Genomic DNA, 24,534 nt, shown 5'->3' with positions numbered 1-24,534 from the left:
CCCGGGCACGGCGCTGCGAGGGCCGGGACGCCCGGAGCCCGGCGGGGCCGGCGCGGCGATGATGAACAGGTTCCGAAAGTGGCTGTACAAACCCAAGGTGAGCGGCCCCCGCCCCGGGCCGGACGCCCCCGGCCTCGCGCCCTTCTCTCCCGCTGCGCGTCCCCCTCTGCCGAGACAGACCCCGTTCCCGTTTCGTGACCGGCCTCTCCTTCGTGCTGCGACTTGCACAGACCCTCGTCTCCCTCCCCTGGGGCGGGTCCAGGCAGACCCTCTTGCTCTTACTCTCGTGCCTGGATAAACTTTCCCTCCCCCTCTGCCCGCGGCCAGAACGGGCCCCCTTCCCTCCGCATCTCGGTCCCGGCCCTGGTCCTGGAAGGTCCCCTGCTGGCGTCTCCTCCCCGGCCCTTAGCCCGGAGCAGACTCCCTACCACTCCTCCTAAGGACCCCGCTCCCTGCACCAGGGATGCTCCCCCCACCCCATTATCCTGGGCCTGGAATGCACCTCCCACCCTCCCCCCGCACTCCGACACAGACCCTCCCCCCGACCCCAGCATCTGGAAGGGACCGCCCTCTCCCAATCCCCGCGCCCCGGACGGACCTCTCCTTCCCGGCCTCCGGAGAGGACCCTCATGCCACAGGCAGGCCTCCCTTTCTGAACCAGGACTGATCCGCACTTCGCCCCAGCTCGCGTCCCCGTCCCTGTCCCGTCGTCCCCACGCCTCCTCTGGAATCCGGAGCAGTTCCTTGTGGCGCCGCGGGGTCGGGGTCTGGCCGGCGCGCCCCGCGCCTCGGCGGCTGCGCCAGTCGCACTGCGGGCGCTGCGTCCCCGCCGCCCGCCTAGAGCTCCTGTCCGCTGCGCTCGGAGCGGCGCCGGGGCGCGGCGGTGCCCGGGATCCTGGCGCGGGGTCCTGGGCGTACCCTTGGCGTCTGGGGGCTGCACGTTGGGAGCCGGTGCAGAGGGAGAGCCCCGGTGTTGGGGCCTTGTCTGGGGGCCACAGCCCGGGTGGGGTCACCGCGGCGACCACGGGTGGATGTGGGGCCAGCCGCTGCGTCTAGGAGTCTTGGACATCCGAGGCCGCTGCGTCGTCGACTGAGCCAGCACCGACCCTTCGTTCCCCGCGGCTGACCACTTTTCTTGGTCCGGCGTCCCAGCCCCTTCCCTACCATGGGTGATCTCTCGGTGGGGGTTTCCTTACACCCGTGCCTCCTGTGCGCCCATTTTGGGGAGACAGCGGATTGGTTTGGAAGACCGGCATCCGGGGTTTGGGGGCGAGCTCAGGGACCCCAAGGGCTTGTGCTTCATGGCCTTTGAGGTGGGGACCCGTTCTAATGGGTTTGGGGAGTGCTCGGTTGAGGGCTTACAGTGCTTGGGGTAGCCGCCTGCCTGGCATTGGCCTGGCACAGGCCACGCTCCCTGCTCCCCGACCTCCCTGTCAGGTAGCAGCTACTTACTGGGGGTTCGCACCATCCTGGTGCTTCAGGGCGCAGGGCGTGGTTTGGGCCTCGCTGCCTTGGCCACACCTTCTGCGGCCAGCCCTCGCCAGGATGCAGCCCCTCCACGGCTGTGCCCAATCCAGCTGCCTCGATGTGGGTCTGCCAGGGCACGATGGTGGCCTCTGCACAGGATATCTGTGCAAGGAGGGGCTTTTCGTTTGAGTCACTTTTTGTCACCAGTTAAAAACCAAGTCCACTTGTGAAAAGGTCACTTTGGGGGTGGGCAGCAGCATTATTTTTCCAATGACAAATGGCAGGGGTCAGCCTGGGAAATGTATCGTAGATCAAGTAACGTTCTGGTATCTCTGGAAACAGGGCCTCTGGGGCCTCCTGGAGGGATGTCCTTTCCAGACGCGGCTATGGAAGAGGCTGTGTTTCTAGGATCACCCTCCTTGTATAGTATTGTTGGAAGGGAAGGAAAGTAAACTGTAGGCTCTCTGTTACATCAGTAGTTGAATAATGTCAGTGGCCTTGCCTGTTTCAGTTTAGGGAAAATACTTTAAAAGTGGAAAATTGAGGTTGTGCCCCAGAATGAAGAATCGTGTTCCTAAGTTTCTCTCTTCAGCTGGCGACTGCCCTTCCAGGCAGGCTCCAGGGGATGACCAGGGCAAAGTGGAGAGCTGGTGAATCCACTGAGTGCTGGTGATTCAGCCCAAAGCTGTGTGCTGTAGAAGGGAGGTAATAAGATTTCACCCAGACCTGTCTTTTTCGTCATTGCTATACCTTGTCATCCTGTCAGATGTTTGTCCCTGACCCCTGGACTTGGAAACATCTCTGTTTCTGACCATGGCGTTTGCTGGGAGCTGGTGCCCTGCGGTCGGTCTGAACTCAGGCCCTCTCCCATTTGAGATCTGTTTTTGGAGTTAAATACCTTGATTGTTTGAGGGGTTGGCTTACGGTATGTCACCCCCATAAGCTTTTCATTTTTCAAACCAAAGCTCAGATTTTTGCCTTGGATTATGAATCGAATTTTGTTTCTCCTTTCTGTCTAAGTTAACACATTTTGGCACAAGTAAGCACAGAGTCAGTCCTGGGAAGGTTCCGGGCTGAAGAGTCGAAGTGTTAAATGTTAACTGTGGGAGGATGTGTCTGGGGGAGATTGTTGCTGGCAGTTAGGATTTTTTTTTTTTTTTTTTCACTTAACTGCATTTTTTACTTTATACCTGCTTTGGTTTAAAACCGAACACCAAGCTTCTTGTTCATTACAATGTGGTGGAAAATATTCTGAAATAAAGATATTATCCATTGTTCCTATAGTTCTAAAAAGCGATTGGAAATGCTTAAAAATATTCTTATATGACACATACATTTTTATATTTGAATCATTAATAACTACCTATGTTGAGTATAAAAAATACCTGATGAATAATGTAATACTTTAACATAAAATTTGCTTTTGCAGATTGTTATATTCACATTTACTTTCTTTAAATCAGCCTTTTAGACACCAGTATGATTTCTCTTGATGTAAAAATATTTAGGCTTTGTAAGTATTATCCTGACTTTGAACACTGAGTAGAAAAGGCTGCTTTATTGATGTTGGTAAAATAATTTTTTAGGTCTTTCCAAGAAAGCAGTGATGCTTTAAAATGGGGACACATTTTGGCATAGTTGGTATCTTCATTTGAAACAGAAGTGTCAGTACTGTGTTTCTTGCTTGGTTATGACTTTCTATAGATTGATCTGGATGGAGATCCCTGGTCACCAGAAAGGGAGAAATCTTGGCATGGGGGACAGGGGCCCTGGGCCGGGACCTGGACCTGGCCGGGATTTCTTGGCCATCATCAAAGAGCACATTAATGATCAGCCAGTACGAATTTGTGTTTTTTTATCTTGGAGGAGGAATTGATTCATGGGTGGGTGGTGCTGGCCTGTGGATAGGGGTGGTTCCCGTGATTACCACGCTCAACCATGCACCCCACAGAGCTCTCTTGTCTGCCCCACCAAACCACTTCTGGGGTGGGGGCTATTAACCTTCCTCATCTGACCTTTGTAGGGGAGCATTCCTTATAAATATGCTTTATTGAGTGATGTTTCGATTAGAAATGAAATGACTTTCAGTCAGAGAAGCCTGAGTGACTTGGGTGTGTGTGCTTTTTAAAAGAAGAGCCCTTCGTGCTTTGTAAAGTCTGCCTGGGTGCAGACCCCAATGGTGTGTTTTGTGGAAACCTGCCAGTGCTAAGCAGTACTAAGCATGGGACTTCCTGCTCCTTGGCTGTTGAGTTAACTCAGCCTCAGTCAGCTGAAGGGTCTAGATCCATACCCAGGGTCCTTCCTGATTTCCAGTGTCCCAGCGCACCTGGCCATGGGCCCTTGTGTGGAGCTGCCTGTTGGTGGCTGGCCCTTTATACCTTGACCACCTGGCCAAGGTGTGGGAGGAGACCTTGGAAGTGCAGTGGAAGATGAGTGCAGGTCCCAGGGTTGGGTGGAGGACAAAGGCCTGGGTTTGTATCTACATGGCCCCCCATGTGCATAGACAAAGTGCTGCTTGGTCCTCCTTTTAGGGTGACCGATGGTCGCCAAGGGTGAGGAGTGATGACAGACCTCTGGAAATACAACCCTGGGTCCAGCAGACCCTGATGCTCGGGGTACTGTGGGAGGGGTCTAGGTGGAGGCAGGTGAGACACATGGTCTCCCCACAACCCGGGTCTTGCCTGCCCTGGGGTCTGGACAGGGTGTGACCTGTGAAAGGGAACCACTGGCACATGCCTTGATTTCCCTGCTTTACTCACCTGGGAAACGAGCTGCTGTCCCTACAAAATGTGTCGGTGCTCTGTGCCAGGCTTGGGATTTGAGTGTGAATGTCAAGCGAGGCTGCTAATAGATTAGTGTTCAGTGGATAGACTCTAAGTGACCAGCTCTGGCTGGGGCCGTCCTTGCAGTAGCATGTTTCTGAGTGTTCCGGATGCCGCACAGGTCCTTCCAGGGTTGGGCTCCCTCTCCTCGCAGGCGGGCTGGGAGGGATGCTCGGCAGCGCTGAGTCAGACTGAGCTTGGCGGGCGCTGCACAGCCATCTCTGTGCACAGGGTTCCCTGAATTCACCAGGTGCTGGGGCTCCTCCCCCCCTGCTCCCGGAGAGCCTTCCTTTAGATGTGTCAGCCTGGCGTGGGGAGGGCTGAGTCCATCTGTGTCTTAAGGTGGTTTCATAGAACCTAAGCCTGGTCTCATGGGGAGCGAGTCAGCGGGCAGCTTGCATCTCACTTCCCAGGCTTTGCTGTGGTTTCTGTTTGCAGGGGCGGGGGCATGGGGCATTACTCGCATTGTGCATGTGCAGCGTGAACGAGAGGTGAGCTGCAGACGGAGGGTGGGCATCTGTTCCGGTGCCCAGTCTGTCATTGCTTAGGGCTCTGCATTTCCCAGTCAGAGCAGTGTGTTTACTGGAAATGTGTGACATGGCTTTTGTGAAGTGGGTGAGTGGAGGCAGCGGTCATGAGCTTCGCGTAATTGGTATTTGGAGTCAGCGGCGCCCAGCAGGCGGGTGGCATGGGGGAGGGAAGACAGGGCCTCAGCATTGCCCCACACTGAACGGGAAGCATTTTAGGTAGTTTCATTCGACCTTAAGAGGACAGATGGGTAATTTAAGGACACTTTAGTGCCTGGTTGGAGCCACCAAGAATTCTCAGAATACCAGATGTGCTTGCTTTAAATACGTGAAAAGGCACATCTAAGCTCATTAGTGACTGTCATGGTTTCGTTTTGCTTGAGTTGACACATTGTGTAGCCACAGTTCTTAAATGGTGTGCTGTGCGACCCAGCAAAGGTGAATAATAGTGAGCTGATTCCAGTGCAAAGAAAAATAAATACCTGGAATGCTGTGGGTTTTAAGTATTTCTCCTGTTATTTTATTGTCTTAGGTCTTTGCTGCCCGGCATGACTTAGGTGTCTGGATAGTATTGGAGCCACAGACAGGATAGCAGGGGCTTCTGTTCTAGGGCCTGGCTGGGAATCCTTGTGCTGTCCTCCCAGCTCTGTGCCTCGGTTTCCCTAGCTGTCAGGTGGGGGTGATAGGACCTGTCCTATGGAATTGTTGGGAACATCTGAGGAGACCATGTCTGTCAAAGGCCATAGTAATAGCGCAACAAATTACTGCTGTCAGTATCAGCAGAACTCTCAGGCGGGGTAAGAGGGCGTGGACTTATTGCAGGACCAACATTTAGTTATTTAGGGATTAATGTCAGTACTTCATGGGGGCCCAGAGGCATTGTGGCTTCCGGTGACTTCTGCCAGGTCATTTTGAGAGTGAAAGTGTCTCAGCAGGCACATGCGGCTCCCTCCCCTTCTTCTGTGGTGTGTCAGGTGCTTGGATGCTGGGAACAGACCCTGACTCAGGGCTCTTCAGGTATCCTGATGGGCCTGGTTACAAATAACCATGATGACGAATGATAGCAATGCTGCCCCTGAGCCCTCCCCCGGGGCCCGGGCCCCCACCTCCCCTGTTGTTGGGGGGCCAGGCTGGATTGCACCCAGCATGGCAGCAGTGAGGTCCACCACATCAGGCTTGGCCCCCAGACCTCTCGGGCCATCCTCCTGTGGCCTGCATCCCCCGCTTGTGGTCCAGATGCTCAGGCTCTGGTAGAGGACTTCAGGGCTATGGGATGGCAGGGACAGGAGTGGGGGCTGGGTGTGAGTGACGGCCTGGGGTGTCCCCTTTTCTCATCCCACTGAACCACACTGGGCTGTGACGTGAGCGGGGGATGACTTGTGTTGGTTGAAGCTCTGAGGTGTTGGGGTTATTTGTTAATGTTCCGACTATCCTAAGGCGCTCTGTTTTACAAATGAGGTCTCAGAGAGGACAAGTTAACTTGCTGGAGCCTTCACAGTCGGGAAGAGGCAGAGATGGGATTTGAACTCAGGTCCATTGGACCTCAGAGCTGGAATCCATAAACACCATTGTTCTGACATGTGCACGTCAGGCAAAGTCTCCTTTCCTGCAGGAGGGAACTATAGTTGTCATCAGTTTTTACATGAGTCCCATTTGGTGAAACAATTACTTTTGTACTTTTCACATTTGGATGGCAAAGAAACTTAGATATTGATGGGCAATTCAAAGAGGAAGACAAAAATGAATGGATTTTTTTCACTGATCCGAATAGATTAAGTAGAAGTAGAATAGAACATTTTATATTATGGTAATTTATGTAGAGTAGTTGGATACAATGAATGGAATGATTTTTTCCTTCCTTACAGTAAGTATTTTGCAGCTCTTTTATTTCCCATTGTTTTCATGCCGGATGGAGGCAGGGGAGTGTTGGGGGCACTTCAAGTGGGGCTCCCTTCATGGCGAGGAGCAGAGGTCCTCTGTGCTCTGCGTGGCTGGCTCTTGAGTCTCTGCTGTGGGTGGGCGTGCTCCAGCTCATGCCAGCAGGGTGGTTCTGTACACTGGCATCTCAGGGCTCACACAGCCAATTTGGGGATGATGTCTTTAGGGCAGTACTTTTTTTCATTGTATTTCAGTTTTTGAGAATGTTTCCAGTTATTTTTAGGGATATTTTGATTATTAAAAAGTCTAAAAGCAGAATCAGCTACTCAAATGTCAGATACATTTAAGAATTGTACACGCATGTTCATAGAAGCACTGTTCATAATAGTCAAAAGGTGGAAACAACCCAGATGTCCATGCATGGATGAAAGGATAAACAAAATATGGTCTATCCCTACAATGGAATATTATTCAGCTTAAAAAAAAAAGGAAATTCTGATATGTGCTACAACATGGATGAGCCTTGAAAATATTAAGCTAAGTGAAAGAAAAGGCCAGCCACAAAAGGTGATGTCTTGTACAATTTCATTTATATGCCGTGTGTGTGTGTGTGTGTGTGTGTGTGTGATATTACTAAGAGGTCAGGGGGTTTCCTTTAGGGGTAATGAAAAGTTTGAAGCTAGAGAGAAGAGATAGTTGGACAACACTGTGAATGCACTAAATACCACGGAACTGGACACTTTAAAGTAGATAATTGTATTATGTGGACTTCACCTCAATAAAAAAAAGGAATTGTAGCACTTTTTTGAGGTTAAAAGATGAAGGAAAAGACGTTTTGCACCTTGGTAAAAAGGTGCTCAGGGCCACGGTTCTTGAGGCGTTTGGGGCAGCTGACCTGGGGGCCCTTTGGAAACCATCGAGCCAGCCCAGCCCATGGCTGGAGGCGGCAGCTGGGGAGGCCTTCCTCCCCCGCGAAGATGGATCCTCAGCCCCTGCCGGCCGCTCCTCCTGCCCTGGGCTGCTGCTGGAAGACAGCGGCGAGGTAGTGCTGAGTCTGGGACTGATCGTTGCTGGTTAATTCCGTCAAGTTTCTAAGAGCAGCCTCGTCCCACGGAGCTGCTCAGATGCCAGCCAGCCCCCGGCTGTGTGCGCACTGCCCGCGGCCTTCTCACCGTGCCGGGCGCGGGGCTGGCTCTGCGGGAAGCTTCGGGGCTGTTGGGTCATGCGGGCCTGCGCACGTGTGCGGCTGGGGTGAGGGGTGGGGCTCCAGGGCTCCCTGCACCTGGAGCGCGGGGGACGAGGTGGGGTGGCTGCAGGTGGGGTGGCTGCAGGTGGGGTCGGGAGCTCGGCTGGGGACGGGTCGTAGGCAAGGAGGTGGGGGTGACGGGATTAGCTCTGCCTTTGGGGGCCCTCCAGGCCTGCTGGGGGAGGGGCCTGGACAGGACTGGGAGCCCGGGGAGGGGCGGTGAGCGGGGTGCTGTTGGTGGGCTGGGGAGCACCGGGCAGGAGCCGGCAGGGCGGGAGCGGGAGCCCGGGTTTGGATGGCGTGTTCGAGGTGCCCGTGTGACGTCCACGGGGAGGGTTAACGGAAAGGACGGGGCGGAAAGCTGGACAGAGTGCACAAAAGCGTGTTTTAAGTACTGAGCCCGTGAGAGAGAAGGCTTGTGCCCCAGAGCCAGAAATAAGATTGAACTAGAACCCAAAGCGGACAGCGTGGAGGGTCCGTACCTACCGCTGCGAGAAACCACCTGGAAATGAGTGCCTTAGGCAGTCACGCACTGTCACCTTGGCCCGCCACTAGGGGGCCTGCGGCGCCCCCTCGGGGCGGGGCTTCAGCTGGGCGGGGCCTCATGTGGGAGGAGTTCGCCTGGGCGGGGCCTCACCAGGGCGGGGCTTCAGCTGGGCAGGATGGTCAAGGGTGACTCCCAGGTCCCCAGTGCTGGTGCAGCTGTCGGCGGGTCCCCTCTCCACGGTGTCTCGCCCTCTGGAGGCTGCCTTGACATATTTTATGTGATGGTGTTGGGGCAGTGGAGCAGAAGTGGCTGGGTACTTCCGAGGCCCAGCTTGGAAGTTACACAGCGTCACCACCAAGGTGTCCTCAAGGGAAAGGGCTGTCAACTCCATTTCTCAGTAGGGGAAGCAGCAAAGTCACACCTCTAAAGGCGACGAGGACGAGGGCAAATGCTGCTGCCGTTGTGGAAGGATATCCTGGGGAGTGCTCATGCTGGTGGCCCAGGGCGTGAGGCATGGGGGAGTAGGGGTGGGGGACATGTGGGTCCATGGCTAGGGGAGGAACTGATCTTAGCTGAGGCGAGTTGGAATGAAGAGCATAAAGCTGTGTCTTCGGTGATGGGACTAGGAAAACCCGACACTCTACTTCACCCCAGGCTGGAGCTAAGGGTCACCTGGGGTGGGGTTCCTGGCAGAATAAAACCCAAACTGTGCTGGAGGATCCCTCCTGCTGCACCTCTGAAGTGGAGTTCACAGTAAAAAGTTACAGAACACACGAGAAAGTGGTTTTCCATGAGCAAGAATCAGCAAACAACAGGCAAAGAGGAAACAAGGTGCTGGAGAGACTCTGATGTGCTTAAGCTTAAGCCAGTCCAAGAGACAGGAGATGGAAACCACCAGGCAAAACCAAGACCCCTTTTACACAAGAGACATACGGAACTTCCCAAAATGAACACAAGAGTCAATGAATTAGAAAACAAAACAAATGCCACCCCAGTGAATGGGTTGGACAGCTGCAGGCGCAGTTGTCTGTGTGGAAGGGGGATTTGAGGAGATCTCCAGGCATGCAGCGCAGGGAGATAAAAGAGACTCGTGAGCGGTCCTGAGGCAGCTGGTGGAGGATAAGGTTCAAGGTGCGTCTAGTGGGACTTCAGAAGAGAGAGAGAGAGGAGGCTGTGTTCAGCATATGGATGACAATTTTCCCCGGTTGAATGATCAGGATGAGGAAGCCCAAGTCCCAAATGGCATAAGTGGTACAAATACAGCTGGACACATCAGAGTGAAGCTGCAGAACACTGCCATCTTCAGGGCCTGGGGGAAAAGGCCACCAGCCTCCCAGGGATGGCAGGTGGACCGGCCCAAGACTCGAGGCCCGGAGGACTGTGGAGCAGATCTTCTCAATGGCCAAAGGGAGCAGATGCAAAGTAGGGTTCTGGGCTTAGCTAAGCTGCTGTTGCGGAGGAGAGTGAAATGGAAGACAGTTTTAGATGAAGACAGAAAAGTAACCGCCCCCAAATCCTTGCTGAAGAAGTACTGGAAAATGTACTGCAAAAGAAAAATCAAAGTCAGAAGGAAGAAGTGGGAGGCAAGAAGTGATGGTGGGCAAAGACTCGATGGGCATGGGTAGGTGGCAGTTACTGCATTGGATGGCGAGAACCAGAGCTCTGGAAGAATGGCCTCGAACACAAGGTGCTGGGAATACTGGACGGGCCCCCCTGGAGGGGGCTCAGAGCTGCTCCTGAGGGTTTTGATGGTTTGGGGTGAGGCTTAAGGTGGCAGCTGCCTTCAGACCATGGGTTAAGTGTATAAATTAACACAGGGCAAACACTAGGATAGCAGGTACAGAATAAATAACTTCCAAACCAGGAGAGGGAGAAAAGAGAATAAAGAAGATGTAACCAGTCCAACCGAAGCAGGAAAGGAGGAGGGGAGGGCAGCAAACCACAAGCACAGTCAGTAAAAAGCGAAAAACAAAGCTATAGAAAAAATCACACTGTATTGGTAATTGTAATAAATGCAGTGGAACAAGCCCGCCGGGTCAAGATCCAGCTGTGCTGCTGACAAGACATTTCCATCAGACAGCTCTTGCAGAATGGTTGAAAGGAAAGGGACAGAAAAGAATGTCTTAGGTATTTCCGAAGAGCTAGGAAGTGAATCAGCACCAGTGTTAGGTAAGCAGGCCGCCACGCCGCAGATCCCCAGCGCAGGGCCGGATTTCTCGCTTCCTGCCGCCCATCGCTGGTCTGCCCGGGAGGCAGGGTCAGAGGAGGAGGTCTTTTGGGAAGGAAGGCAAGGGAAAGGAGCAGGATTGGACCAAGCGGGATGCTGGCCTGAGATGCCCGTCTCAGCGAAGGCCTTAGCTGAAACAGAGTAAGGCTCGGCCTGTAAACCAAACTGACTCCATTTTCCTTGCAGAGGACAGTTTGTTACTTTTCCACTCCTCAGTCATGAGACCCCCAGGGCACATGATTACCCCAAAGCCTGCCCTGATAAAATAGACTGAGAGAGGAAACAGGTATTTACTGAGTTGCAAAACCCCTCCCCAAGGCTTGTTTACCATAATTGTAAAAATTAAGTTACAGATTAATTTTAAGACCCGTTTAGGAATTCCCACATATGCACAAGCTTCAAGGTGACCACTACAATGACCCTCCTGGGGTGACAATGATGAACACCACCGCCATCTTGGACCACTGAGCAGGCACAAGGACCAAAGCCCTAAATGAACATGCACCCATGATGCAACCAGGAGGAACAGACTGGAGCACCCCCAGCGAAGCTGGCCTGCACCCCCTTAACTCCTTTCCCTGTAAAAGACCCTGAACAGCTCCCCTCGGGGGGCTAGCTTTACTGTCGCCACCTCCCTTATGCATAAGTCTATCTCCTCTTTTAATAAAGCGTTGCTCGCTTTACTGCTGGGTGCATTGTTCATTTCTATGACTTTGGAATCCAAGAGCGTAATTTAGTTACTGGTGAAAATTGGGAAGCTTTGGGCACCAGAGAAGACTCCAGCTGCAAGAGGCAAGTGGCCACTGGGACTATTTTGCTTCCATGTCTCTGCTGCTGTTAAGTCTCTCCTGGAGTCCCTGGCCTAAATTCTGATAAGGCAATGCTTTATTTTCTTCTCCCCCACCCCCCACCCCGCTTTTCTTCCTCTTTAAAGTGACTGCCGGACAACTACAGCTTAAACTCCTCTCAATCTGTGAGAGCAGTGGGCAGCCTGGCTCTCAGGCCATCCTCCGAGTCCAGGGCTCTCACGAGCTGGGCACCCTGGGATCAGGCCAAGCCTGAGAGAGGACTCTGGTCCATGCCTCGGGCACCTGCCTCGTGCATGCTCCTGTGGCATCTCTGGTTGGGCACACTTTCAGGCACCAGAAGATGCACTGAGGGTCATTGTCCCAGAAATAAACACTCCAAGACTAGGAGCTAATGACCTAGGGTACCCCTGGCTCTGAGCACCCCCCGGAGAGCCTGTGTCTAAACCTTCCCCATTTGGCCTCAGGGCCAGGCCAGGCTGGGGCTCCTGCAGCATCTGGGGGCTTTTCCTGGTGCTGCCAGGTACAGGCCATGCCATGGCACCCCTGAGAGGGCTTGGGCCTTCGGGTGGCCTCGGGGAGACCAGGGCTGCTGGAGGGACCCACACCAGGACCTGGTGGGCTGCCCAGTGAGGGTGAAGGAATCAGGCGGGTCCCCAGGGAGGTGTTTGTAAGGCTGAGAAGAGGCACAGGATCTGGGCTGTGAGCAGGCTCCGAAAACGCCGACTCATGGCACGTTGTAGATGTGGGAGGACCTAAAGGGAAATGGAAAAGCAGTGAAATGGCCGAGGCCTCCAGCGGTGGTGCCTCCCCCCCCCCCCCCCCCCCGCCTCCATGAACACCCCCATCACAGCCAGACGAGAGCTCTGGCAGCCCTTCCCAGAGGGCGTTTTGAAACTGTTGAGAGACACGGGTGAGCGCTGTCTGGCAGCCCCGTCATCACACTGTGCAGGGCCCCCTCCTTACTGCTCCATCTGCCAGTCCCTTCTCTCTGACCAAGGCCTGTGGGGCTTTCTGGCCTGTGCATCTCAGAGCTGACCTGGCCCACCTGAGGGTGCAGCTCAGCCGTGTTGCTGGGGGCACTGCCAGTGGCACCTTAGACCCTACTGCAACGACCTGCTCAGGGTCTCAGCCAGGGTCATCAATGAGTGATGGGAAACCGTGGGGACCCTCAGCACGTCTCTCAGTAGACGCTGATCAATGTGCAATCTCCAGCAGGTGTCCGAGCTCCCAGGAAGTCCAACCGGTGGCTTCAGTCTGTCTTAAGATAGCCAAGGACTGCTGGGCTGAAGGCCCTGCCTCGAGGCTTACTGTGGGGACAGAGCCAAAAAGCAGGTGGCAGCGTCCCATGGGAGACACCACTCGTCTTCTGTTCGTGGCACTGATGGTGAGAGAGTGGGTGGAGGACACATGGCTTCTCCCCCGAAGGACCCAGGCCCGCATGGACCTGTGGTGTGGCCCAGCATGCCCCCCACGGTCCACCCTCTGGAAGTGTCTGGGAGTCACCTCAGTATTTTCCAAGGATGTGCTTTTGGTCACAACTTTGGCTTGTTGACAGGGCTTGTTATGTATGGTTCTTTTTGTTATATATGTTTTTTCGTTTCTTAAGAAATTGAGGTGAAATTCACAGGACATACAGTTAAGCATTTTAAAGTGAAGGATTCAGGGGTATTTAGTGTATTCACGATGTTGTCTCTAGTTTCAACGCTTTTTCATCATCCATGTAAACACCTGTATCTGTATGTAATCCGTCTCCACTGCCCCCTTCCCTCAGCCCCTGGCGACCTCTCATCTGCTTTCTGCCTATGGATTTGCCTGTTCTGGACATTTCATATAAGGGGAGTCCCATGCCGTGGGGCCTTTAGTGTCTGGCTTCACTCACTCTCCAGTTTCACCCATGTTGTGGCACGTGTGTGAATAGTGCTGCCGTGGGCATGTGTGTACGTCTTGCATGGATGTACGTGTGCATGCATGCTCTTGGGGAGATACCGGGAGTGGAAATTCTGGGTCGTGTGGCACCTCCATGTCTGACTTTCTGAGGAGCTGTCAGCTGTTTTCCCTGTCGTGGTTCTTGACAAATCAGAGTGGGCGGGGGGGAGGGCGGGGTCTGCATGTGCCACCAGGTGCCTGACTGGGAAACTGTGGCTACTCGGCTGTGCGCCATGGCTTTTGGGCTGCCCTGGCTCTGGTGAGTGGGGTGTTTCCCGATGGGACCCCAATGTCTCCTGTGCTTGTAAAACAAGACAAACTTTAAGACTACAGGCCTGGCAGATCTTCCAAGGCAGGGCTGTGTCCTCCCCACACCCAGGGCTGGCCAAGAGCCATGCTCTGTGAATTCCGGAAGGACCTGTATTGTGTGGGTAGATGTTCCTCTGTGTGACTGTGTCTTTTTTCTGATAGAAGTTCTCACATGCTGTTTTCCACACTCCTACTCTTGGGGCAGTGCTGAGGTCCCCTAAGTCCTTTTCCTGTCTCAGATCCCTCTGCAGGCCCGACGCTGGGGCAGAGGCTTCATCCTCTCCTGGGCTGCTGCCCTGGGGAGTTTGGGGGGCATCTGTTAGGAGCCAGGGCTGGGGGCAGTCATGGCAGCTGAGGATGGGGCAGCTGGGGCTGCAGAGGCCTGGGCCATAGCCCAGCCAGGCCATTAGGTGGCTGCAGGGAAAGGACATGCCTTGTTCTGCGTCCGTGGGGAGTCAGGGAGGTAGGTGATGTATTCTGATTTTCCTCAAACAGGGCTAGTGATGTGCCAGCCTTGTGGGAGACTCCCAAAGGGGAGTCTTGTGTTTGAGGGTGCTGGCTGGGGGGATGGACATCTGATGAAGACCACATGGGTAGTAGCTGACCAAGGAGGCTAGTGGGCAGCAGGGTCTGAGCCAGGCGAGGAGCTTTGGTGGAGGGGGCAGGCCTGGCCCTGCAGGGTTCAGTCAGTGACTTGAGTGCCACCCTGATTTTTATATGGGAGGCTGATTGAAAGTAGATTGACCTTAAATTATGGAATTGGTATAACATTAGATATGGTAAAGAGAGGTGAAAATACATCATAAACTCTGACACAGTGACTAATTTTTAATACAGATGGTCCCTGACTTAACGATGGTTTGACTTATGATGTTTTGGCGTACGATGGGTTTATCTAGCAGTACCCCCATCATGAGTCGAGGAGCAGCTGTACCCCTTCTAGTGCTTCAGGTTGGTGTTTGTCGTAAGTGGTGGTGTTGCAGGACCGTCTGACCTTCCACCCACGCTCTCCCTTCTCTGTGCTGCTTCGTGGCTGTGTTCTCTGGGCCACCTTCTGACAGGCTTTGTGGATCCCGCTGTGTGACAGTGACGCTGGAGCTGCTGTCTCGTGGGCAGCCCGGCTTGAGAATCTTATTTGCTCGTTGTTGTCTTTGTTGCTCGTTCTGCTTAATTAAGCTCTTGTTGACCCATCAGGAGTTTTGGTGACTACAGCCAAGCAGAGGCTGCAAGAGGCAGCCCTCAGCATCTGCCTGCTCCAGGGGCGCCCGGAGCCAGGCATGTGGGTTCAAGGAGGTGGCTCTACTCAGGGCTCTGCTGGACAGTGGGGGATGGAGTCTGATGGTGGGGGCAGCACCCAGCAGTTCCTGGAAGAGGGAAGACCCTGGCCCTGGAGGCACCAGGCTTACCTTCCAAATCCAATTCCCCCTTAAATGCCATGGGAGACATTCCTGTTGGAATTGGGAGCGCAGGAGCTGGTGCTTCACCTGGGTTCTGGAGAGGGGCCCGTGTGACCCATGACTGCCTCCGTGGCAAGTGCTGGGGCTGGCCTGCCACCCACGGTGCTGATTCCCATTTCCACCTGTGCGCCGTCTGCTGCTTCACTACGTACTCATGGCGTGTGTAACATCCGCCACAGCCAGTCCTTTGTGGACAAAGCAGACTATAAATCAATCAAACTAAATAGCTTTGATATATTGCTCTAGGGTTTCTCACTCAGGCAAAACCTGGGGGTGGCTGTTGAGCTCCAAGACACTCGCTCCAAAGGTGGTACGGGACGCCGGGTTGCTGTAGAACTGCTGCTCCTAAAAATCCTATATTTTAAGAGCCAAAATTGATTATGTGTGAAGAGATCCGTGTGTGTGTTTCATCACACGGTGGCCTCGATGGATGTCATCTGGTGAGATCTGTGTGTTTCATCACACGGTGGCCTCAATGAATGTCATCTGGTGAGATGTGTGTGTTTCATCACACGGTGGCCTCAATGAATGTCATCTGGTGAGATGTGTGTGTTTCATCACACGGTGGCCTCAATGAATGTCATCTGGTGAGATGTGTGTGTTTCATCACACGGTGGCCTCGATGGATGTCATCTGGTGAGATCTGTGTGTGTTTCTTCACACGGTGGCCTCAATGAATGTCATCTGGTGAGATGTGTGTGTTTCATCACACGGTGGCCTCAATGAATGTCATCTGGTGAGATGTGTGTGTTTCATCACACGGTGGCCTCGATGGACGTCATCTGGTGAGATCTGTGTGTGTTTCATCACACGGTGGCCTCAATGAATGTCATCTGGTGAGATCTGTGTGTGTTTCATCACACGGTGGCCTCAATGAATGTCATCTGGTGAGATGTGTGTGTTTCATCACACGGTGGCCTCGATGGACGTCATCTGGTGAGATGTGTGTGTTTCATCACACGGTGGCCTCGATGGACGTCATCTGGTGAGATGTGTGTGTTTCATCACACGGTGGCCTCGATGAATGTCATCTGGTGAGATGTGTGTGTTTCATCACACGGTGGCCTCAATGAATGTCATCTGGTGAGATGTGTGTGTTTCATCACATGGTGGCCTCGATGGACGTCATCTGGTGAGATCTGTGTGTGTTTCTTCACACGGTGGCCTCAATGAATGTCATCTGGTGAGATGTGTGTGTTTCATCACACGGTGGCCTCAATGAATGTCATCTGGTGAGATGTGTGTGTTTCATCACACGGTGGCCTCGATGGACGTCATCTGGTGAGATGTGTGTGTTTCATCACACGGTGGCCTCAATGAATGTCATCTGGTGAGATGTGTGTGTTTCATCACACGGTGGCCTCGATGAACGTCATCTGGTGAGATGTGTGTGTTTCATCACACGGTGGCCTCAATGAATGTCATCTGGTGAGATGTGTGTGTTTCATCACACGGTGGCCTCGATGGACGTCATCTGGTGAGATGTGTGTGTTTCATCACACGGTGGCCTCGATGGACGTCATCTGGTGAGATCTGTGTGTGTTTCATCACACGGTGGCCTCGATGGATGTCATCTGGTGAGATGTGTGTGTTTCATCACACGGTGGCCTCGATGGACGTCATCTGGTGAGATGTGTGTGTTTCATCACACGGTGGCCTCGATGGACGTCATCTGGTGAGATCTGTGTGTGTTTCATCACACGGTGGCCTCGATGGACGTCATCTGGTGAGATCTGTGTGTGTTTCATCACACGGTGGCCTCGATGGACGTCATCTGGTGAGATCTGTGTGTGTTTCATCACACGGTGGCCTCAATGAATGTCATCTGGTGAGATGTGTGTGTGTTTCATCACACGGTGGCCTCGATGGATGTCATCTGGTGAGATCTGTGTGTGTTTCATCACACGGTGGCCTCGATGGATGTCATCTGGTGAGATCTGTGTGTGTTTCATCACACGGTGGCCTCGATGGACGTCATCTGGTGAGATGTGTGTGTTTCATCACACGGTGGCCTCGATGGATGTCATCTGGTGAGATCTGTGTGTGTTTCATCACACGGTGGCCTCGATGAATGTCATCTGGTGAGATGTGTGTGTTTCATCACACGGTGGCCTCGATGAATGTCATCTGGTGAGATGTGTGTGTTTCATCACACGGTGGCCTCGATGAATGTCATCTGGTGAGATGTGTGTGTTTCATCACACGGTGGCCTCGATGGACGTCATCTGGTGAGATCTGTGTGTGTTTCATCACACGGTGGCCTCGATGGACGTCATCTGGTGAGATCTGTGTGTGTTTCATCACACGGTGGCCTCGATGGATGTCATCTGGTGAGATGTGTGTGTTTCATCACATGGTGGCCTCGATGGATGTCATCTGGTGAGATCTGTGTGTGTTTCATCACACGGTGGCCTCGATGGACGTCACCTGGTGAGATCTGTGTGTGTTTCATCACACGGTGGCCTCGATGGATGTCACCTGGTGAGATCTGTGTGTGTTTCATCACACGGTGGCCTCGATGGATGTCATCTGGTGAGATCTGTGTGTGTTTCATCACACGGTGGCCTCGATGGACGTCATCTGGTGAGATGTGTGTGTTTCATCACACGGTGGCCTCGATGGATGTCACCTGGTGAGATCTGTGTGTGTTTCATCACACGGTGGCATCGATGGATGTCATCTGGTGAGATCTGTGTGTGTTTCATCACACGGTGGCCTCGATGGATGTCATCTGGTGAGATCTGTGTGTGTTTCATCACACGGTGGCCTCGATGGACGTCATCTGGTGAGATGTGTGTGTTTCATCACACGGTGGCCTCGATGGATGTCATCTGGTGAGATCTGTGTGTGTTTCATCACACGGTGGCCTCGATGGACGTCATCTGGTGAGATGTGTGTGTTTCATCACACGGTGGCCTCGATGGATGTCACCTGGTGAGATCTGTGTGTGTTTCATCACACGGTGGCCTCGATGGATGTCATCTGGTGAGATCTGTGTGTGTTTCATCACACGGTGGCCTCGATGGATGTCATCTGGTGAGATCTGTGTGTGTTTCATCACACGGTGGCCTCGATGGACGTCATCTGGTGAGATGTGTGTGTTTCATCACACGGTGGCCTCGATGGACGTCATCTGGTGAGATCTGTGTGTGTTTCATCACACGGTGGCCTCGATGGACGTCATCTGGTGAGATCTGTGTGTGTTTCATCACACGGTGGCCTCGATGGATGTCATCTGGTGAGATCTGTGTGTGTTTCATCACACGGTGGCCTCGATGGACGTCATCTGGTGAGATGTGTGTGTTTCATCACACGGTGGCCTCGATGGATGTCATCTGGTGAGATCTGTGTGTGTTTCATCACACGGTGGCCTCGATGGATGTCATCTGGTGAGATCTGTGTGTGTTTCATCACACGGTGGCCTCGATGGACGTCATCTGGTGAGATGTGTGTGTGTTTCATCACACGGTGGCCTCGATGGACGTCATCTGGTGAGATGTGTGTGTTTCATCACACGGTGGCCTCGATGAATGTCATCTGGTGAGATGTGTGTGTTTCATCACACGGTGGCCTCGATGAATGTCATCTGGTGAGATGTGTGTGTTTCATCACACGGTGGCCTCGATGAATGTCATCTGGTGAGATGTGTGTGTTTCATCACACGGTGGCCTCGATGGACGTCATCTGGTGAGATCTGTGTGTGTTTCATCACACGGTGGCCTCGATGGACGTCATCTGGTGAGATCTGTGTGTGTTTCATCACACGGTGGCCTCGATGGATGTCATCTGGTGAGATGTGTGTGTTTCATCACATGGTGGCCTCGATGGACGTCATCTGGTGAGATCTGTGTGTGTTTCATCACACGGTGGCCTCGATGGACGTCATCTGGTGAGATGTGTGTGTTTCATCACACGGTGGCCTCGATGGATGTCACCTGGTGAGATCTGTGTGTGTTTCATCACACGGTGGCCTCGATGGATGTCATCTGGTGAGATCTGTGTGTGTTTCATCACACGGTGGCCTCAATGAATGTCATCTGGTGAGATGTGTGTGTTTCATCACACGGTGGCCTCGATGGATGTCACCTGGTGAGATCTGTGTGTGTTTCATCACACGGTGACCTCGATGGATGTCATCTGGTGAGATCTGTGTGTGTTTCATCACACGGTGGCCTCGATGGATGTCATCTGGTGAGATCTGTGTGTGTTTCATCACACGGTGGCCTCGATGGACGTCATCTGGTGAGATGTGTGTGTTTCATCACACGGTGGCCTCGATGGATGTCATCTGGTGAGATCTGTGTGTGTTTCATCACACGGTGGCCTCGATGGACGTCATCTGGTGAGATGTGTGTGTGTTTCATCACACGGTGGCCTCGATGGATGTCATCTGGTGAGATCTGTGTGTGTTTCATCACACGGTGGCCTCGATGGATGTCATCTGGTGAGATGTGTGTGTTTCATCACACGGTGGCCTCGATGAATGTCATCTGGTGAGATGTGTGTGTTTCATCACACGGTGGCCTCGATGAATGTCATCTGGTGAGATGTGTGTGTTTCATCACACGGTGGCCTCGATGGACGTCATCTGGTGAGATCTGTGTGTGTTTCATCACACGGTGGCCTCGATGGACGTCATCTGGTGAGATCTGTGTGTGTTTCATCTCACGGTGGCCTCGATGGATGTCATCTGGTGAGATGTGTGTGTTTCATCACATGGTGGCCTCGATGGATGTCATCTGGTGAGATCTGTGTGTGTTTCATCACACGGTGGCCCCAATGAATGTCATCTGGTGAGATGTGTGTGTTTCATCACACGGTGGCCTCAATGAATGTCATCTGGTGAGATGTGTGTGTTTCATCACACGGTGGCCTCGATGAATGTCATCTGGTGAGATCTGTGTGTGTTTCATCACACGGTGGCCTCGATGGACGTCATCTGGTGAGATGTGTGTGTTTCATCACACGGTGGCCTCGATGGACGTCATCTGGTGAGATCTGTGTGTGTTTCTTCACACGGTGGCCTCGATGGACGTCATCTGGTGAGATGTGTGTGTGTTTCTTCACACGGTGGCCTCAATGAATGTCATCTGGTGAGATGTGTGTGTTTCATCACATTGTGGCCTCGATGGATGTCACCTGGTGAGATCTGTGTGTGTTTCTTCACACGGTGGCCTCAATGAATGTCATCTGGTGAGATGTGTGTGTTTCATCACACGGTGGCCTCAATGGATGTCTTTCATGACCCTTGATATTTCCAAGCCTTCTGCAGTGGATCAGCGACATATAAAAATACCATAAGACCTTTCATATGGATGAATTAAGTGCAATCAAATTTTTAAAATGTGTCACCCTAAGTGTGTTTTTTAAACACATTTTGAAGGTTTTTGATGTAACTGAAGCTCCAGGACCTTGGAGAGCCAGGGCTGTGTGCCCGCCTGGGCGAGCCAGCAAGTCCCTCCTTGCTGTCTCATAGTGGCTGAAAAACCTTGAAAGCTCCTGCTACCTCCCCAGGAAGGACCATGTATGGAAAACTGGGATTTGAAGCTGGAAGTGAGGTTGTCCCTGAGCCCTGAGGAGGAGGTAGGTGATGCTGCCTCTTAGTGGCACCATGGGCAGCCCTGTCTGCTTCCTTCTACCCTGAGCTGGAGATGCTTTGATGCAAGTGACAGGGAATCTCGCTCTGTATGGCCCATGTGACTGGCGTGGTTCATGTCCAGCTGGGTTTGGGTCCAGATGGTGGCACAGCCCTGCTCCAAGCTGTGTTCCAGTGTCTCTCACGCTGCCCTCTGCAGACATCTGTGCACTTGGGATCTGATCCTCACTGTGGTGGAGGGGCAGGCAGTGTCCTTGTGGTCATTTGTTCCCCATAAATCATCTGGTGCAAGGGAAGGACCAGCTCGGGACAGGCACAGCATTAAGGAGTCATTTATTCATTCAACAGACACAGATTGGGTGTGAATTACATGCCAGGCATTGAGCTTGGGACTCAGTGGAAAACAGGAGAGAGGAGAGCAGAGGCCCCGGCCTCACTGGGGACTTTCTCGCAGGAGGGAGAGCCGGATTTGGGGAGTGAGTGGCTGGAGCACCAGTTTCAGGGGGCAGCGTGGTCAGGGTGTGGTGGAGAGATTTGAGTGACCTGAAAGTGGCCTGCCAGGACCCTCCCCCACGAGTCTGCTAGGATCTTGGATTGCCTTTGGACGGCTTTGTCTCTCAGGAGGTCAGAATCACCAAGAGCATCCCCAAAGCGTGTTCTCTGGCTCCCCAGGCCTGCAGGACACGCATGAACAAGGCGGTCTGGACTGGGACACCTGGCTTCCTGAAGCTGTCCCACAGAGGTGGGGGGCCAACGGCCCACATGGAAGCATGTGGAGCTCGACCTGCTCCAGACGCCCTGCAGGTGTGACATCCAAGGTCATTCTTCAGGGAACACTGACCCCAGGGAACTGCTTCTCTAGTCCGGAATAGCAGCCTCCTGATCTGTGGGGACAGCAAAGGGACAATGACCAGGACCTGCGAGGCAGAGCCGGCACCTGCTCACAGAGCTCCCTCCAGGTTTTTAAAAACTTTCTCTTTAAAAAAACCCACCTGGGCCAAGCCCGTGGCGCACTTGGTAGAGTGCGGCGCTGGGAGCGCTGCGATGCTCCCGCCGCGGGTTCGGATCCTATATAGGACTGGCCGGTGCACTCACTGGCTGAGTGCCGGTCACGAAAAGGACAAAAAAAAATAAAATAAAATAAAAAATAAAAAAATAAAAAAACCCACCTTTTAGGGCTGACCCCGTGGCTCACTCAGGAGAGTGCGGCGCTGGCGCCGCAGGTTTGGAACCTATATGGGGATGGCCGGTCCGCTCACTGGCTGAGCGCGGTGCGATCGACACCAAGCCAAGGGTTGCGATTCCCTTACCGGTCACAAAAAAAAAAAAAAGCAAAAAAAAAAAAAAAACCAAAAAACCCCCACCTTTTAAACAGCCTTATTGAGATGTAGTGTACCTAATACCACTGAACTCTACACTTAAAATGGTTATGACGGTAAATGTTATGTTTTGTGTATTTTACCACAATTAAAAATAAATCTAAAAAAGGGGCAACATGAGGGATCCTTGTGGTGATGGAACAGCTCTGTGTCTGGACTGTGGTGGGGATAATCCTGCACGTGTGATAAAATTGCCCTAAACTAAATACACACACACAAATGAGCACAGGTGGACTGGCGAGGTGTGCACAAGGTTGGTGAATTGCAGCTATGTCGTATCCCAGCTGTGATGCTGTACCACAGTTTTGTAAGATTTTAACATTGAGGGATACAGGGTAAAGGGAATGCAGGATCCCTCTGCGTTATTTCTTATAACTGCATGTGAATCTACAATTACCTTAAAAATTAAAATTAAAACTAAATAATTTAAAAAACTTAACCTTTAAACAATTTTATTGAGGTATAATTAGTGTATAATAAAGTGCACATATTTAAAGTGGACAATTTGATGAGTTTTGACACGTACACTCCGGTGAAGCCATCACTGTTATCGAGATAGTGAACATAACTCTCACCCCCAAATATTTTCCGGGCCCCTCTGTATTCCCTCCCTCCCTCCCTCTGCGCCTCTCCCCTGCCCCTCTGTCCAGACTAATACTGACCTGCTTTCTGTCATAGTTCAGTAAAAACTTTATATAAAAAAGGAAAGACATGTAACTAAGCAAAACTCTGAGGACCCCTAGCCCTGCCATGGGGAAAACCAAATGCCTGGACGTGCTGAGACTTGGAAAACACAACAAAAGGAGCTTCTAGAAAGTTCTATAGCAGTAGGACAAGGTTAAGGAGAGTGCTAGGGACTCTGTCCCCCCAAGTCATATGTGGAAGCCTAACCCCTAGTGTGACTGTATTTGGAGACAGAGTCAAGGAGGTAATTAAGGTTAAATGAGGTGATAGGGGTGGGCTCTGATATAGTAGGGCCAGTGCCCTTATAATAAGAGACACGGTTGACCATTCCACAATGTATATATACCTCAGAACATCATGTTGTACATGATAAATACATACAATTTCATGCAATTTTATATGTCAATTAAAAATAATAAATTTGAAAAAGGAAGAGATGCCAGGGCGCATGCTCTCTCCTGCTGTGTGAGGACGACAGCAGGAAGCTACAGTGCACGAGCCAGAGAAGACCTCACCGGGGAGCCCACTCGGCTGACACCTTCATCGTGAGCCTCCAGCCTCCAGAACTTTGAGATACATTTCTGTTGTTGAGGCCGCACAGCCTATGGTGTTGTGTTGTGGTGGCCCGAGCAGACTGACATGGGGAGGGTGGTGTTGATGTTGCACTTGTTAAGTGATTTTATTCCCACCTTAAAGTAGTACAGACTCATTTTGGGGAGATTATGGAACTCCTAGCCCAGGCTGGTTTTTTCAGAGTCACCTGCACTGGCATGGCTGGGCCTCTCTCTCTCTGTGTGGTCTCCTATCTTCCAGCAGCCCGGATTGGGCTCCTTCTTACAATGGTTTAGCAGTCCAAGAGAGCACTTGACCCCAGCCAGAAGTCACATGAGAACACGCTGGCTACATTCTCATGGTCTAAGCAACTCACAGTCCAGATCCAAGAAGAGGGAAAGAGCATCCGTGTCTGGATGGGAGGAGAGGCACAGGTGTGCAGGGCCTGTAGGGTGTTGGTGCAGCATTGCAGTCAGTCTATCCATGCCCTGGATCCCCCTGTGCGCTGGGTCTCACCACCCCCCATGCTCTGGATCCCCCCGTGTGCCGGATCTGACCCCCCCACCATGCACTGGATCCCCCCTGTGTGCTGGATCTCACACACCCCGTGCACTGGATCCCCCCTGTGTGCTGGATCTCACACACCCCATGCACTAGATCCCCCCGTGTGCCAGATCTGACCCCCTCACCATGCACTGGATCCCCCCTGTGTGCTGGATCTCACATCCCCCCTCCCTCCATGCACTGATGTCACATCCCACCCCATGCACTGGATCTCATGTTTTGCACTCCCCCTACACTGGTTCTTACACCCCCCCCATGCCCTGGATCCCCCCTGTGCTGGACCTGATCCCCCCCATGCACTAGATACCCCCTGTGTGCTGGATCTAATGCTCCCCGCTCCCCCGCCGTGTACTGGCTCTCATGCCCCCCATGCACTTGATCTAACGTCCTCCCCCAACCCGCATGCACTGGACTCAATTCTCCTCCTTCCCCTGTACATTGGATCTCACCCCCCCCACCCATGTGCTGGATCTCATGACCCTCCTCCCATGCACTGGATCTCACCCCACCCCCCATGTACTGGACCTCCCCTAACCCCACATACACTGGATCTCACCCCTTTTGCCTGTTCAAGAGCTTCCTTGCAGTGCCGTGCCCTGTCTCC

General features: G+C 52.8%; 1 protein-coding gene across 2 annotated transcripts in view; it reads left to right on the top strand.

Annotated features, from left to right (window-relative positions):
* Positions 1-80: 80 nt before the first annotated feature.
* The window catches only part of ZFYVE28 (zinc finger FYVE-type containing 28), a 128,593-nt gene continuing 104,139 nt past the window's right edge, over positions 81-24,534 (top strand). For both annotated transcript variants that reach the window (XM_063108177.1, XM_063108178.1), the window contains exon 1: positions 81-97. The gene's annotated coding sequence lies outside the window, so the exon portion shown is untranslated. The remainder of the gene's footprint in view (positions 98-24,534) is intronic.

The sequence above is a fragment of the Cynocephalus volans genome, chromosome 9 (assembly GCF_027409185.1).
Source record: "Cynocephalus volans isolate mCynVol1 chromosome 9, mCynVol1.pri, whole genome shotgun sequence".
NCBI lineage: Eukaryota > Metazoa > Chordata > Mammalia > Dermoptera > Cynocephalidae > Cynocephalus > Cynocephalus volans.
This window is presented reverse-complemented; position numbering and strand designations above follow the sequence as displayed.